The sequence below is a fragment of the Lutra lutra genome, chromosome 7 (genome assembly GCF_902655055.1).
Source record: "Lutra lutra chromosome 7, mLutLut1.2, whole genome shotgun sequence".
Classification (NCBI taxonomy): Eukaryota; Metazoa; Chordata; class Mammalia; order Carnivora; family Mustelidae; genus Lutra; species Lutra lutra.
Window position 1 is genome coordinate 25,756,011 of NC_062284.1, and position 18,681 is coordinate 25,774,691.

At 38.7% G+C, this 18,681-nt stretch overlaps 1 protein-coding gene across 2 annotated transcripts in view; it reads left to right on the forward strand.

The window, feature by feature from the left end:
• GABRG3 (gamma-aminobutyric acid type A receptor subunit gamma3) overlaps window positions 1-18,681 on the forward strand; it is a 723,796-nt gene that overhangs the window by 231,553 nt on the left and 473,562 nt on the right. The window lies entirely within an intron of this gene.

Genomic DNA, 18,681 nt, shown 5'->3' on the forward strand with positions numbered 1-18,681 from the left:
GAAATTGGAAGGGGAGGTGAACCATGAGAGACTATGGACTCTGAAAAACAATCTGAGGGTTTTGAAGTGGTGGGGGGTGGGAAGTTGGGGGAACCAGGTGGTGCGTATTAGAGAGGGCACGGATTGCATGGAGCACTGGGTGTGGTGTAAAAACAATGAATACTGTTGGTGTAAAAACAATGAATACTGTTATGCTGAAAATAAATAAATAAATAAATAAAAAGACTCATTTACTTAGAGAGAGAGAAAGGGGGAGAGAGGCAGAGAGCAAGAATCTTAAGCTGACTCCCTGCTGAGTACAGAGCCCAGTGTAGTGCTCTATCCCAGGGTCCATGAGATCATGACCTGAGCCAAAACCAAGAGTAGAACGCTTATATAACTGAGCCAACCAGGCAGCACAGAAATTTAATTTTTCTTTTACCTTTGCTTCCCACATCGACATTGGGCATTAGAGCTTCAGTGTATGAACTTGGGGACAAGGGACACATTCAGTCCACAGCATGGTTGGAAATTCCTCTCACATCAGGTGTTACTTTAGCTTGTAGATTGCACTGACTCAACTTACAAGAGCCCCAATTTCAACCTTCATGACAAGGAGCAGGGAAGTAAGGACCTAAAGAGGTGAAGGGTTAAAATTCAATAAATTCCTTCATATCTAATCATCAAATTTATTTATCTCCCAACATTTCAGGGTGAAGACATTGCAAGCAGACACCTGGTAGGAGGGATGGTTTGTTAAAAGCTGATTTTATGCTTTAGTCCTGCACCACTGACAGCTACTGAGAGCTGCTCCTGTCATGTGGGCAATTTGGGGGATGATTTTGGTGGGGATTCTAAAATAAGCATAATCATGATGCCCCATTCCAAATCCCCAGAATCTTTCCTTCTAGATCAGGGAGGGAAAAAGAAGACAGCCCTCTTGCCAACACATACCCCATTTAGTAGAAGTCTTACCCAGACTCACACTTGGGACTAGATTTGTGTAACAGACATATCCTAATCCAAATAGCTGTGCATGCAGCAAATAAGGGAGGCCGAGTTACAGATGTGTGGCCACTGAAAGAATTGGGCAGAGTTTAGGGCCAGAAACACGGATTTCATGATTTCTGTCTGAATGAATTGCTAATTCTATTGGTTCTATGATAATGCACTGTCATATATATACACAAAGCCATCTGACCACACACATACACCCAAGCCACATCTTTCTGGAGGCGATTGTTCCTTTTTCAGTTACATAATATATCAATGATAAATGATTATCCATTCACTTACAAATACTTATGGAGTGGCTGTTACGTCTAAGCACTCCCCGAAGTGCTACGTGAGAAGCAGTAAACCAAAGACTCTAGCACCAAGAATGACAAGTTCTGGTCATATTCAGATCATAAGGTCCTAGTTAAGATATCTCTGGACTTTTTAATGACATACATGCCATATACTTAATTTTTTTTATGCCATATACTAAGCAATCTTTCCCATTCAATTCTGCACACAAGAAAGTACAATGAATTCCCAAAACTACCAAATGCACAGCATTTCCACTATAAAATACAACTGAATATAACTGAAAAATATACGTGAATCCTATTGAGAGTTAGTACTTAGTAAAAAGCAATACAATTGAATGTCGACGTGCATTTTAGAATAACATGGACAAGCCAATAAAAGTGCAGATTCTGAGACACCCTTGCACATCAGCCCTGGGGATGGTCCCTCACCACAGGTACTTTCTGTTGTTTCTCTGGCTGATTTATAGACTGCAAGCTCTATGCCAGAATGCAAACTGATGTGTGGACCTACGTAATTCACTCCCACAAATAGTCTTGTTAGATTTATCATTCAAATATGCATTTACTCAAAATTATAGTAAAAAAATGTCATGGACTTGAGAAGTTATTCTCAAATACTCAAGACTCTGGGTAGTCAAATCCATGAGTTACAGTTTTACTGGATTTTATTGTTTTTCATAAATGAAGTTTAAGAGGAGGTCCTTAGGAATCAGAGATCATGCTCTGAATCTATATGCCCTGATGGCAGGACACACCTGGGCTTCTGTTCCTGATTTATGCAATGGAGGTACGGATTCTTGTTTCCCAGCATGGTGCTGAGATTTGAATGAGATGACCTGAGAAGGGTGCTTAGCTGAGAGGCCAGTAGAGAGAGAAAAGAGCTTCCCACGCAGCCATCAACTAAAGAGATTTGTGCTGAACTCTAGTGGCCCCACTGGATATCCAGCTGTGCACAGCTGGATTTTCAACTGCTGCAAATCAAGAGTGGTTCTGCTGGGGGCTGGCAGTGTGTGGGCTCAATGGTCCAACTAGCAAGATGTCCACTTGACAGAAATGAGCTGCCACCGGCTCGGGCTGCTAATGAGCAACTAATGTTTACAAGAAACCTACAAAAAGATCCTTTGATAACTGAGGACATAGTCTTAAGGTGATGCCAAGGTAAATTGAGCAAAAACAGCAAAAAAATAAAACTACCACTTTTATGATTTATTCTTAGTTTTTACTGAAGAGCAATCAGCTCATCTTAGAAGAGCCTTAGGTGGTGGATTTCTTTAAATCCTTGATTTCTACTTCGTGAAATATTATTTCACAGATGACAAGCCAGTTTGTTTGTTTTCAATTTTTTCCTCCTGGCAAGCAGTGAAATGATCGGCTGGAATTTTAAATGGATGACAAACATACCTCATTTCTTTCTAATAACTACCTGATCATGTTGTTGATTTCTGAATGAGAAGGATATAAAAATAAGTTATCTTTATTACCACCTCCCCTACTCCCTTAGCTACAGAAAGACTGGAAAGAGAAAACAAAACAAAACATTAGGCTTGGCTTTCAACTAGCGTCTCGCTCCTGGCCTTGAGATAAGAAGAGAGAGAACTGAGTGATGGAGATGTGTGCCCGAGGTTGCACAGCTAAGCAGAGGGAGCCAGACAGAGAACAAGCAGTTTGGATCCCATTCCCTGCTTTCTATCCAATACTGCACATTTAGATAACAAAAAATGCTGTTTGGAGGGAGGTGTGAAATTGTTCTGGACTTTAAAAACTCTCAAAGTATATTTTTCCCAATTTTACTGAGTCGTAATTGACATACAACATTGTATTAGTTTGAAGTGTACAACATGATGACTTCCGGATGTATATATTGTAAAGTGGTGACGTTTTATGGTTGCAGTTCTTTTCTTGGGATGAGAACTTTTAAGATCCATTCTCCTGGTCATTTTCAAATACAAAATACACCATTATTAACATGGTCACCATGCTGTACATTACATCGTCAGAACTTATCTATGTTATAACTGTAAGTTTGTACCTTTTAACCACCTTCACTCATTTCTTACCCACCCCCACCCCCACCATGACAACCTGTCCCTGGCAACCACCGATCTCTTCTCTATACCTATGTTTTGTTTTTTAGATTCCACATGTAAGTGAGATGGTAGTGCATTTGTCTTTCTCTGTCTGACGTATTTCACTTGGTTCTGGAGGAGTTAGCCCTGGGTGCAGATCCCAGCTCAACACTACTACCAGGGCCCTTGATCATGTGGATCACAGCTCTGCATCCATGAAGTATGGGCAGACCTCCCAGGGTTGTTGTGAAATTTAAAGGAGACAATGCATGAGAACTCCTGATGTGAAGCATTGAGCATAGAAAGCACTCGATAACTTTTGCAGTTCTGGTTATTGCTGGGCTTAACATTAAGGTCATGCCATAAAGTGAGGCTTAGTGAGGTGAAATTAGCCCAAGAGCACACAGCTCGTAAGTGCTACAAGGTCGATGTCTCTCTAACACTGGAAGCACATGGTGGGAAGAGGAGTAGGTGGAATGATCCTTCTGGTTTCTTCCAGGTTTCCTCTATAGGAAACTTTAGAAAGAACAAAAACCATTCCACTTAAAATGTGATATATTAGCTGCCTGCTTCTGTCCTGAACAGCTCTCACAACGAAACTTGCCTCTCTGTTCCATTATGTGAGCAAGAAGTTGATGTTCATAGGAGTGCTTGTTGAGGAGATACCAACGGAACTCTCCATAGCAAAATAAACATCTGCCTATTTCTTTAATTATTGTCTTCTCTAAATGAGTGTTTACTTGACCTTGAAAGCAGTGTGGTTGAAGTGGCAGCTGCATATGCCCCTGGTGGGAGTGACCTTCTCAGAAAACAGCAGTGGAGCTCACGCTTCTACTTGAGGCTGGTGTCCAATGGAGTACATACAAGTGAACATCAAATATGCATTTTATGGAAGGTCTCACAAGAAAGGATTAAGGAGAGATGGAGCCAAAGCTTATTGGAACAAAAAGACCACATATTGACAGGCTGCTTGGTTTCTTTTTTATTTTGATTGTGTGGTTAGAATGACAACCATTGTATTAATCCTGTCCTGGAGGTGATGCTCTTTTGTTTTAAAGTGAATTTGTTTCTTGTTGTTGTTGTTGTTGTTGTTAAGTTCAATTAGCCAACATATCATCATTAGTTTCTGTTGTAGTGTTCAATGATTCAGTAGTTGTGTATAATACCCAGTGCCCATAACAATATGTGCCCTCCTTAATACCCATCACCCAGTTACCCCATCTTTCCCCCTCCTTTCTGTAACCCTCGGTTTGTTTTCTGGAGTCCAGAATCTCTCATGGCTTGTCTTCCTCTCTGATTTGTTCCTTACTGCAACAAAACAAGACATTCTGCAACATATCTCAATGCTAGCATTAACTTAATTCCCATCTGATGGTGCCTGGATGAAAGAGAATATTTCACCCTCCCTACTGCGAGGGTGAGCACAGCAGCCACAAGTGAATACCCACCACATAAACTTCTGTGGCTGGTTTGTCTTGTTTCTTTTCTTTTATTTCTCTTTTCCTTCCCCTCTCTCCTTCCCACCCTTCCTCTCTCTCTTTCTCTTTTCTTTCTTATTTCTCTAATTTTCTTTATTTCCTCTCCCTTTCTTTCTCCCTTCCTTCTTTCCTTTCTTTTTCTTTCCTCCTTCTTTCTTTTCTCATAAAATAATGCCTCCATTTCTTCCAAACAAAAAAACAGAAGAACAGGTAGGATGTTGTTTACCAGCTTCTCTGTGACCCTTTAACATAGAAATTACAGCAGATACAGTTTAGCAAGATTTCTTGGCTGACATTGTCTGTGTGCAGCTATGACATTTTATGTTTAAATTCAGTTTATATGGGGCAGGTATGGCTTTCCCTCTCACAATAAATCATCTAACTACTTATGAAGTTGAATTCTATGAGCCATACTAGACAAACTGTTTCAGCACTCTTCATTCTTAAAATATATGCTCCTTTTAGGAATTTTACATGAAACAAAATGAGAAATTCATGTTTTTCCAGAGAGTGGCATGTTAGTCAACTGTTCAGGATTTCCATCAAGTGTCTGGTGCTTCACCAATGGCATTGTTTCTCTAGCACAAGACACATCCCTGAGCACAGCAGATGCACCCCCTTCCTTCAGAGAGCTTGCATTCTGTCATGAGGAAGAAGAGTGACTGACCCCTTTTCCATGTTAGATGAGGGGTCAGAAATGTCTTCTTATAAGAGTCCAGATGATAAATGCTTTAGACTTTGACCACTGGGTCTCTCTCACCATTGCTCACCCATGTCCTTGTAGTAGAAACAGCCATGGATCATAAGTGAATGGGCATGGCTGTGCCCAGTAAAAGTTTATTTATAGAAGTATATACCTTAGGTGGACTTGACTTGAGAGTCCCAGTGTGCAACCCCTGGGCTATATTCATCACTCCCTACAAAATCTTTTCTTAGGGCCTTGCTGTTTACTTCATTTTAAATTTTTTATGGATTTTGCTTACATTCTCTACCCATTTTAGCTGTCTTCAGCTTTTTAGCTCATCCATACTTTATGAAATGCAGAGAACAGCATCTCCCACATTCTATACCTATACCCAGTTATCACTACACATCTTCCCTGGAATAATCCCCACTAATCCAAACAAATATAAAGTAGAGAGGAGAAATAGAGCAGAATGTTTGTCTTTAGCTTCTGTCTGCTGCTTGACTAACTGCATCTGCTTTGATTTCTAAAGAAAAGATTAAACAGAAATTCTTCTCTGTTGAGTACCTGTTGGATCCCTACCAGTGTGCTGTCTTTTGCATATGCAGCTGCAGGACATGGCTGCTATCCTTTAAATGTGGGCAGGTCAGGTAGAGAGTTAGAAAGGCAAATACTCAGCAGAGTACAGCAGTAAAGTTAACCATCAGAGCTCAACATAGGATGTCACTGGAGTACACGGAATGAGCATCTAACCAGGCATGTGTCTGTGTGTGTTGTGTGTGTGTGTGTGTGTGTGTGTGTGTGTGTGTGTAATAAGGAGAGAAAAAGAGAAAGGAATACAGAAGGAAAAAAAAACAGTCATTCTGAGCAACAAACAAAACACAACAAACCTAACAACCTGCCCAAGGGCAGTGGGCCTGTGTCCATAGTATTTTTGAATACTGGGAACTGCTTCTTGAGAGTTTTGCTCTAGATAAAAAACTTGGGATCTTTGAGGCCTGGAAATCTGGTTTAGGGCTAACTAGTAGGATGAGAAAAACGTCCAGCAAACATGCAGGTTCCTTTATGGAGGCTGGACAACATGACCAGTTTACCAGGGACTGGCCACTTCTATGCAGGAATGCTTGTCTCTGAAGACCACAGATTCAAGGTCACATGAGCCCTAGGTAGGGGTCAGAGTTGAGGTCAATGTTTGAATGTTGACAGGTGGCCAAAGTAGAAGAAAGGATCCCTCTTTCTTTCTTCAGCCTCCAGTAACACCTTTAATTTCTTTTAAAATTACCCCTCCTAATTGCAGACCACAGAGCTGGCCTTTATTTTACATATGCTAAAAAAATGAGTGTAGTAAGAGGAGTATTCATGAATACATTTTCCCCCATGTAGGTGACTTTCAGCTTTCTAATTCCCGTAGTCTTTAGTAGCATATTGCCCTATCTTCTCCCAGCCAGGGATTCTTTGCAGTTTTGGGCTGTTTCAGCTTTGTGAATTTTTTCTCTATCATATGTACACACCTATACATACAAACACAGGCACTTTCACAAACACATGCTCGCTTTCAAACTCACAACCTAGACTGAGGTGGAATTCAGACTGAGGTGTTTCCAGTGAGCTGTCAACTGAGGGTTGCCACTCTAATATTTCCCTTGATAACAAGTAAGTGTAATGGGGAATATTACTGACAATTTGCTTATTCTTAGAAGATACAATAGCAGCAGACCATGGTACAGCTTGAATGTTTAAATCTTGATATTTTAGAAGTCAGTTGCCAGGAGAGTAGGAGAAGTAGCACTCCTATAGCCTGGAAAGGAACACTCTGTAGACCCTGTGGATGCCTTTCCCCAGCCCCCCATCAAGGACATAGGGAGGAGCTATGGGGACAGCCCTTGTGTAAGCATTCTGCTTGACAACATGGTTTGTCAAAGCACACCAGAAGGTCAGATTCCTAGGAACATAGTCCCTATTGTCTCTCACGCTGGTCTCCCCAGATTCCTTTGAAGATCCACTACTGAAGTGTCCTTTAAGGAACACTTTCTATCAGAAAGTGAAAATTAAAAAAGGGTTGAAGAAATACCCTAGGCCATCTCTGAGCCTGTTGGGAATGTATTTTTGTTAGTCTGGGAGTCTGAGAAAGAGACCTGGAAGGAAGTGAGCCAGTGAGGGAATGCCAGGACCAGATTTGCTTACATCCGGACTCTAGTCACACAGGTCTCCTTGTGTCCACTGAGAGGACCAGATATTGCATTTAATGTCATTTTGGCTCTCAGAAGTTGACCATCCCTTCAAGACAAGAAGCTTGTCTTCCGGGGCGCCTGGGTGGCTCAGTGGGTTAAGCCGCTGCCTTCAGCTCGGGTCATGATCTCAGGGTCCTGGGATCCAGCCCCGCATCGGGCTCTCTGCTCAGCAGGGAGCCTGCTTCCTCCTCTCTCTGCCTGCCTCTCTACCTGCTTGTGATCTCTCTCTGTGTCAAATAAATAAATAAAATCTTTAAAAAAAAAAAAAAGCTTGTCTTCCTTCAGTCATCTCTTCACCAGGTCTATGCAGCACAGAACCTTTCATGGGACCCAAGCAAACACTCCATATGCTCAAAATCACAGGAAGTCCCTAGAACACATAAAAAGTCATCATTCTCACGTTATAGGGATAGATCTAACTATACCCTTTAGGCAGTCTCCTTTCTAAAATGTAATTTGCAACTTGGTGTTCTTAAAGACAGTTCATCAAATGTTAAGTTGTTCTATGGTCCTCAAATGGAAGGCCGGTTGGGAACAAAGAGGTCCTCTGGCATGGCAGCAGTGTAAGGGCTTCTGAAGGCTGGAGCTCTCTGATGTCCTGTGTCTGCTTGTTATCATTTCATTCTGTCTCCTCCTGATCTTATGCTCACCTAACATTTTGATGCCATCAGTAATAGTGTCTATTGTAATTTCCTCTGTTTCTAGTTAGCATTTCCAAGCTTTTAAGCTTCCAGCAGCTTGAAATTCAGAAAACAAATATTAAAGTAAAACAGAACTGGAGGAGCTTGGAAAGATGATGGAGTAGGAGGACCCTGAGCTCACCCTCTCCCACATTCTCATTGAGAGATCATCCACATCCAACTTAATGAACTGGATAGTGATCCAAAGACTGACAGAACAAACCCCACAACTAAATATAGAGAAAAAGCTGCATCTGAAAGGTTACAGAAGTCAGAAAGATAGAAAGAGGCTGCCCACAGGAGAGAGGGAGCCGTGTACTCACAAGAGAGGGCAAAGAAGCTAGGCCTTGAACTAGGAAGCTCATGTGGGGAAGACTAATCCTTGTAACGTTTGGCTTTAAAAACCAATTCTAGTTTTCAAATTTTTAAATTAATTCTGGAATTTTGTAAAACTGGTAGGACTTGGAACCTGGAGCTTTGGAGATCAGCTGACTCACCACTGGATGAACTAGAAGGGCAAATCATAACCTGTTGCCACCCTTGAAGAGAAACAGTAGCCTGCATGGAGAAACAGCCTACCAACGGTTGTTTACACAATGCAGGGGGCAAACAGAGGACAGATCTGTTCACACTGACTTCTGAGGATGTTAGGAGACTTCTCTGAAAATGAGGGAGTTGGTAGGCATTGTTTTCCTCCCCTGCCTCCCAAGCATAAGCAGAGAAAACTGCTAGAGGCAGGGCAGCACAAACACTTGCTACCGAATCCATTAGCAATATACCAGACCCACAAGTTCTCCTTGGGACTTGCCCACTCCAAACCTGCTGGCTTCAGGCCTGAACTCATGGCAAATTTTGTTAAAAACTCACAAACACCACACCCAGATGCCAGGTACACAGCTGCCACTGACACTGTGTACATCTCTTGTGCTTAGCTGTACACCCTCTTGCGTGTCTACCCAAACATGCACCACCCCCAGACACCAACGTGTTCCATGGGTTGCTGCACTATCTTGACCCTGCCTAGGGCAGCCTATAGGTACCTGTGGCCCCACCCAGTTATGCAACCCTGACAACAGTCATGTGCCTCGCCCAGCTGCCAGGTGCACAGCCTAGGTCATGCCAGCCACCACAATAGGCTAAAAGGCCACACCATGCTTAGCCACACATCCCCAGCCACCATTTGGCTCTGCAATCAGCCTCTTGCCCCTGGCTGCCCTGGCTCCCAGCCACCTGCCATCCCAGCACTGAACAAGACCTGTTGTAGGAGTTGTGTCCTACATGCACCCCCAGAGCTTGCTTACTAATTCCCACTAACACCACAGAGACCAAAGCACAGCTCAAATCAGGCAGAGAGTCAGTGCAAATGATTGCACTGAAAGGAAAAGTGACTCAGACACAACAATAGGGTGTAAATAACACACAGAGGATACTTTCCTGAAGTGCCAGGTTTTGATGCACAGGAAACACAGCACTGCAAGACACTCTAGGACCTCTTCTTTATAAAGCCACTACTTTGAAGAGGAAAAGACACAGCTGACATTGTTAACACAGAGAAATAGACACATAGAGCCAGACAAAATGAGGAAATGGAGAAATTTATCCCAAATGAAAGAACAAGGGAAGGCCACTGCCAGAGATCTAGCTAAATGGATATAAGTAACATGCCTGATACATAATTTGAAGTAATAATCATAAGGATACTCACTGGAGTTGAGAAAAGAGTGGGAAATATGAGTGATATCCTTACACAGAGATAAGGAAATCACTGTAGCAATAAAGGGTACAATAAATGAAGTAAGGAAATAGTTTGATGGAATAAACAGCAGGCTGAAAGAAACAGGAACAAATTAGTGACCTAGAAGACTGTGTAATGGAAAGTAATCAAGCTGAACAAAAGACAGAGAAAAGAATTATACAAAATGAAAACAGACTTAGGGAACTCAGTGACTCCATCAAACATAATAACATTTGTATTATAGGAGTCCCAGAAGAAAAAGAAAAAGGAGGCAGAAAATTTATTTGAAGAAATATTAGCTGAAAAATTCCCAAATCTGGGAAGGAAACAGATATCCAGATCCAGGAGGCACAGAAAACCCCAAACAAAATCAACAAAAGCAGACCAACACCAAGTTCATATTGTAATTAAGTTCGCAAAGTGTAGTGATAAAGAAAACAGCAAGACAAAAAAGTCATCAGTTTACAAAGGAAAAATCCATAAGGCTAGCAGGAGATTTCTCAACAGAAACATGATAAGCCAGAAGAAAGTGGCATGATGTATTCAATATGCTGACTAGGAAAAATCTATAGGAAAAAAAATAGCCAAGAACACTTTACAGCAAAGTAATCATTCAGAAGAGAAAGAGAGATACAGAGTTTCCCAGACAAAGAAATACTAAAGGAGTTCAAGACCACTAAACCAGCTCTGCAAGAAATATTAAAAGGAACTCTTTGAGTAGAAAGGAATACCAAAAATGGCTTTATAGGTATGTATGAAACATAAAAGCAGTAAAAATGAATATTTCTGTAAAAAATCAGTCGTGGAAATCACAAAAAATAATAAAAACCTAATAACATATACCTTAAGTGTGGGGAGGAGAGGAGAAAAGAATAGATTCAAACTTATATCAGCATCAACTTAATATAGACTGCTATATGCAGAAGAGGTTATATACAACCCTAAAGGTAACCATATATCAAAAACCACTAATAAATAAGCAAAGAATAAAGAGAAAGAAATCCAAATATATCATGAAAGAAAACGAACAAAACATGAAAGAGAGAAAGACAGGAAAAGATCAGAGAAGATCTTTAGAAAAAACCACAAAACAAGTAACAAAATGACAATAAATACATATCTATCAATAATTTCTTTGAATGTAAATCTATAAATGCTCCAATCAAAAGACATAGGGTGGAAGAATAGATAAAAAACAAAACCCATCTATATGCACCTAGGAGAGACACATTTTAGACCTAAAGACACCTGCACATTGAAAGGAAGGAGGTGGAGAAACATCTGCCATGCAAATGGACTCTTTTTCTTCTCAAAAGAAAGCCAGAGTAGCAATACTTCTATTGGACAAAATAGATTTTAAAGCAAAGACTGTAACAATAGACAGATAAGTCCACTATATAATAATAAAGGGAACAATCTAGCAAGAAAACATAACAATTATAAATATGTGCGCACTCAACATGGGAATAATTGAGTACATAAAACATTTAATAACAAACATAAAGGAACCAATTGATAATAATACAATAAGAGTAGAGGACATTAACACCCAATTTACATCAGTGGACAGATCATCTAAACAGAACATCAACAAGAAAACAAAGGCTCTGAAGGACACACTGGACCAGATGGACTTAACAGATATATTCAGATCATTCCATGCTAAAACAACAGAAGACACATTCTTTTCAAGGGCACATGGAACAGTCTCCAGAATAGATTACTTATTAGCCCACAAAGCAAACCTCAATAAATTAAAAAATATCAAAATCATACCATGCATATTCTCTGGACACAAAACTATGAAACCAGAAATAAACCAGAAAAAAAAATCTAGAATACACAGAAGTTAAAGAACATGCTACTAAACAAGGAATGGGTAACCAGGAAATCAAAGAAGAAATCAAAAAGTATATGGAAACAAATGAAAATGAAAACACAATGGTCCAAAACAGCAAAAATGATCCCAAGAAAGAAGTTTATTGCATTACAGGCCTATCTCAAGAAGCAAGAAAAATCTCATATAAACAACCTAAGATTGCACCTAAAGGAGCTAGAAAAAGAACTCCAAAACAAAAGCAAAAACTAAAACCCCTGAAACCAGAAGAAGAAAAGAAATGATAAAAATTGAATAGAAATAAATGATAAACTAAAAAACAAAATAAAAAAACAAATAAAATAGAAAAAAATCAATGAAACCAGGAGCCAGTTCTTTGAAAAAAATCGGAAGAAATTGGTAAATTTCTCAACAGAATTATCCAGAAAAAAAGAGAAAGGACTAAAATAAATAAGAACAGAAATAAGAGAGGGCAAACAACCAATGTCACAGAAATACAAACAATTATCAGAAAATATTATGAAAAACTAGATGCCAACAAATTGGGCAGCAAGAAATGAATAAATTCCTACAAAAGTGTAAATTTCCAAAACAGAAACAACAAGAAATAGAAAATTTGAACAGACTGACAACAAGCAAAGAAATTGAGTCAGTAATCAAAACTCTGCAAACAAAAGCTCAGGACTGGATTACTTCACTGGAAACTCTACCAAACATTTAAAGAAGAATTAATACCTATACTTCTTAACCTATTCCAAAAAATAGAAGGAGAAGGAAAACTTCCAAATTCATTCTAAGAGACCAGGATTAGCCTGATATTAAAACCAAATAAAGACATCACAAAAAAAGAAATACAAGCCAATATCCTTTATGAACATAGTTGTAAAAATTCTTAATAAAATCCTAGCAAACTGAATTCAACAATACGTTAAAAAAAAAATCATTCACCATAATTAAATGGGATTTATTCCAGGTTGCGAGAGTGGCTTAATATTCACAAATCAATCAGTGTGATACATTACATCAGTAGGAGAAAGTATAAGAAACATATGATCATTTCAATAGATGCAGAAAAAGCATTTGACAAAATACAATACCAATACATGATAAAAATCCTCAACAAAATAGATATGGAGGAACATATCTCAACATAGTAAAGGCCATCTGTGAAAACACAGCTAATACCATCCTTAATAGGGAAAAACTGGTTATTTTTCCCCTAAGGTCAGGAATAAGACAAGGATGTCCACTCTCACCACTTTTACCCAACATAGTACTGGCAGTCCTAGCCACAGCACTCAGACAACAAAAAGAAATAAAGTCCATCCAAATTGGTAAGGAAGAAGTAACAATTTCACTATTTGCAGATGACATGATAATTCACAAAGAAAACCTGAAAGACTCTACCAGAAAACTGCTGGAACCAATAAATGAATTCAGTAAACTTACGGGATAAAAAAATCAATGTACAGAAATATAATGTATTTTTATACCCTAGTAATGAAGCAGCAGAAAGAAATTAAGAGAACAATCCTGTTTATAATTGCACCCAAAATAATAAGACATTTAGGAATAAACCTAATCAAAAGGTGAAAGGCCAGTTCTTGGAAAACTATAAATAAAACACTTTGAAAGTTATTCAAGACAACACAAAGAAATGGAAAGACATTCCATAGTCATGAACTAGAGAAACAAATACTGTTCAAATGTTTATACAATCCAAAGCAATCTACAGATTGAATGCATTCTGGATCAAAATACCAATAGTATTTTTCATAGAACTAGAATGAACAATCCTAAAATTTGTGTGGAACCACAAAAAGATCCTGAATACCCAAAACAACCCTGGAAAAGAGAAGCAAACCTGGAGATACCACAATTCCAGATTTCAAGTCATCTTACAAACTGTAGTAATCAAAACAGTATGTTACTGGCACAAAAAAACCCACATAGATTAATGGAACAGAATAGACATCCAGAAATAAACCTACAAATAAACGGTCAATTAATCTTTGGCAGAGGAAAGCATATCCAATAGGAAAAAGATAGTTTCTTCAACAAATGGTGCTGGGAATAGTGGATGGCAACATGGGAAATAATGAAACTGGATCATTTTCTTTTACTATGCACAAAAATAAACTCAAAATGGATTAAAGACCTAAATGTGAGACCTAAAACCACTAGAAGAGGTGGTTAAGTTGGTTAAGTATCTGACTCTTGATTTTGGCTCAGGTCATGATCTCAGTGTCCTGAGATTGAGCCCCATGTCAGGCTCTGTTGGGTGTGGAGTCTGTTTAGGATTCTCTCTCTCTCTCTCCCTCTCCCTCCTCTCTCTCCAGAAAACCAATCAATCAATCAATCAATCAATCCTGGAAGAGAACACAGGCAGTAACTTCTTTGACATTAGCTATAGCAACTTTTTTCTAGGTATGTCTCCTGAGGCAAGGGGAACAAAAAGCAACAAACAAACAAACAAACAAACAATCGAGACCTTATCAAAATAAAACTCTTCTGCACAAACAATCAACAAAACTAAAAGGCAACCTACAGAATGAGGAAAGATATTTGTTAATGATGTATCTAATAAAAGACTAGTATTGAAAATATATAAAGAACTGATAAAACTCAGCACCCAAAAAGCAAATAACCCAATTAAAAAGTGGGCAAAGACATGAACAGACATTTTCCCAAAGAAGACATCCAGATGGCGAATAGACCCATGAAAGATGTTCATTATCACTTATCGTTAGGGAAATGCAAATTAAAACTACAATGAGACATTAGCTCACACTTGTCAGGATGGTTAAAATTAACAACACAGGAAACAACAGGTGTTGGCGAGGATGTGAGGAAAAATGAACACTTGTGCAGTGTTAGTGGGAATGAATGTAAACTGGTTCAGCCACTGTGAAAAACAGTATGGAGATTCCTCAAAAAGTTAAAAAGAGAACTATCTTATAATCCAGCATTTGAACAACTTGGTATTTACCCAAAGAATACAAAACACTAATAAAAAGGGATACATGCATTCCTATGTTTATGGCAGCATTATTTATAGTAGCCAAGATATGGAAACAGCCCATGTGTTCATTAATTGTTGAATGGATAAAGAAGTTCATATATACACATATGTTTATGTATATATATGTATATGAAGAAGTTATATATATATGTATGCATACATATACATATATATAATTCAATCATAAAAAATGATGAAATCTTCCATTTGCAATGACATGGATGGAGCTAGAGAGTACTATGTTAAGCAAACTTAGACAAAGGCAAATAACCATACGATTTCATTCATATGTGGAATTTAAGAAACAAAACAAATGTACAAGGGAAAAATGTAGAGAGACAAATCAAGAAATAGACTCTTTTTAAAAGAGATTTTTATTTATTTATTTGACAGAGATCACAAGTAGGCAGAGCAGCAGGCAGAGAGAGGGGGAAGCAAGCTCCCTGCTGAGCAGAGAGCCCGATGTGGGGCTCGATCCCAGGACCCTGAGATCCTGAGATCCTGACCTGAGCCAAAGGCAGAGGCTTAACCCACTGAGCCATCCAGGCGCCCCCAAGAAATAGACTCTTAACTGTAGAGAATAAACTTATGGTTACCAGAAGGGAAGTGGGTGGGCAGGATGGGTGAAATAGGTGATGGGGATTAAGGAGTGTATTTGTCCTGAGCACAGGGTGTTTTATGGACATACTGAATTACTTCATGGTACACCTGAAACTAATATAACATTGTATGTTAATTAACCATTTAAAAACAAAAAAATAGTAAATCAGAATCTGAGCAACTTAGATTCCTGGAAAGTCTGGCTCTGTTTTGGCTCCTGGGAGGTTTACTTGGGTGAACTTCAGTCCATGCTGGATGTAACGATAGGAGTTACATTTCTTGAGGTCTTGCTACAAGCTATCTCCATACAGACCCCATTGTGGAACTCTTTTTTTTTTTTAAGATTTTATTTATTTTTTTGAGAGAGAGGGAACACAAGCCGGGGGAGTGGGAGAGGGAGAAAGCAGGCCTCCCGCCGAGCAGAGCGCCTGATGCAGGGCTCAATCCCAGAACCCTGTGATCATGACTTGAGCCAAAGGTAGACACTTAACAACTAAGCCACCCAGATGCCCCCCCACCCCAATTGTGGAACTCTGACTAGTCCTTCCAGAATGGGGATATTAGGAGACAGTTCCTGTAGAAGACATATATGATGCCTCTAGATTCCCTGCTTTTAGCCAATTGATTACTAGATCACAGAAATAGTGCCATGATTCATTAGTTAACCTATGAACAACTAATATAGAAGTGAGACATTTCAGCCACAGCTGGAGAGTTGTTTACCATGTGATAAATAAGACTTTTTTTTTTTTAAGATTTTATTTATTTGACAGAGAGAGAGAGATCACAAGTAGGCAAAGAGGCAGGCAGAGAGAGAGAGAGAGAGAGAGGAGGAAGCAGGCTCCCCGCTGAGCAGCGAGCCCAGTATGGGGCTCGATCCCAGGACCTTGAGATCACCCTGAGCCGAAGGCAGAGGCTTTAACCCACTGAGCCCAGGTGCCCCGATAAATAAGACTTTTGGTATAACAGAGAAATACTGCTTAGGAAACAAATAATACATGAAGCATTAGAGACTTCCTGTCCTAGGAACAAACCCACTTAGAAGGTTTAAATACTCCTAAACTAGAATACAGGTCATCAGCCTGCCTATTTTTATAGTGTAGTTAGGCCTATACACAGATACATTGAAAAATAACTAACAACGTATGCTAATATGTTTTTCCTCTTATCATTGATTTGAGAGTATAATTTAGAATGATAACTTATTTTTTTTTTCTTTTTGAAACTAGTAAGACAGGCCAGTTAAATATCCCCAAGCCTCTGTGCTAATAAAAATGGAACACATTCAGCTCTACTGGTCTGTCCTCCTGCTCTCCCATCTAGATTTTGTCTAGATCTGTGTCTGTTTGAAATATTTACTATATATTCATGAAGTTGCATGTATAACCTCATTAAATATACATGAAAATACTGTGGTGTTGGAATTTTTATTTTCCTATTCTAAAATCAAGAAAATTGAGGCTTAACTAATTTGAGTTCAAACTCAAGAATGTTCAGGGACAATTACACTTACATTTTCAGCTTAAGGAAAAACTATATATAAGGGAAAAAACTGAATCTTGTCATTAAGATGAGCATCTTGAAAATTTGAATAAATTGACAAAAAACTCCTGGAACCAATAAGTGATTATAGCAAGTGATGATAGCAAGGTTGCAAGATACAAGGTTAATATAAATAAGTCAGCCCTTTCCCTATACCAGTAATGAACAAGTGGAATTTGAAATTAAGTGCACAATACTATTTACATTAGCACCCCAAAACAATGAGGTATTTAGATATAACTCTAACAAAATGTGTACAGTATCTGTATGAGGAAAACTACAAAACTGTGATTATCAAAATAAACATATTCCTTGGTCATGGATAAAAAGACTCAACAGTTTCATGACGTCAGTTCTTACTAAATTCATTTATGAATTTAATGCAAGCCCAGTCAAAATCCCAGAAAGTTATTCTGTGGCTATTGACAAAATGATTCTGAAGTTTACATGGAAAGGCAAAATACCAAAAATAGCCAAGAAAATATTGAAGGAGAACAAAGTTGGAGCACTGATACTATCTGATTTCAAGACTTTACTATAAAGCCACAGTAATCAAGGCTGTGTGGTATTGGTGGAAAAACAATAGTCAAGTAAATCAATGTAACTATGCTCTATTGATCTCAGAAATAGAGAGGTCCCAGAAATAGACATGTATATTCAATTAATCTTTGAAAAAAGCAATGGAACAAAGATAGTCTTCAACAAATGTGCTGGCACAGCTGGATATCTACAGGCATAAAAATGAGTCTAAAAAGGATTTTATACCCCTCACAAAAATTAATTCAAAATAGATCATAGATCATAGACTTAAATGTAAAATGCAAAGCTATAAAACTCTTAGAAGTTAATGTAGGAGAAAATCTCGAGATGACCTTGAGTATGGTGATGGCTTTTGAGAGACAGCACCAATGGCAAGATACATAAAATAGGTAAGTATTAAGCTGGGCTTCATTAAAATTTAAAACTTCTGCTCTATGAAAGACAATATCAAGAGAATGAGAAGATGAGCAACAGACTGGAAGAAAATACTTGCAAAAAAACTCACATCTGATAAAGGACTGTTATCCAAAATATACAAGAAAACTCTTAAAACTCAACAGTAAGTAAACAAACAACTTGATTGAAAAATGGACCAAAGATCTTAACAGATAATTCTCATAGAAGATATACAGAGATCATTCTAAAAGATGTTCCATATCATATGTCATCAGGGAAACGCAAATTAAACAACCATGAGATACCACTCTACATCTATTAACATGACCAAAATCTGGAACACTGACAACACCAAAGGCTGACAAGGAGGAGCAGCAGGAACTCTCTGATGATAGGAATGCAAAATGGTATTTGGAAGACAGTTGCTTTCTTACAAAAACTAAACATACTCTTACCATACTGTCTGTAATTGTGCTCCTTGGTATTTACCCAAAGTATCTGAAAACTTATGTACACACACAAACCTGTACACACACATTTATAGCAGTTTTATTCATAATTCCCAAAACTTGTGAGC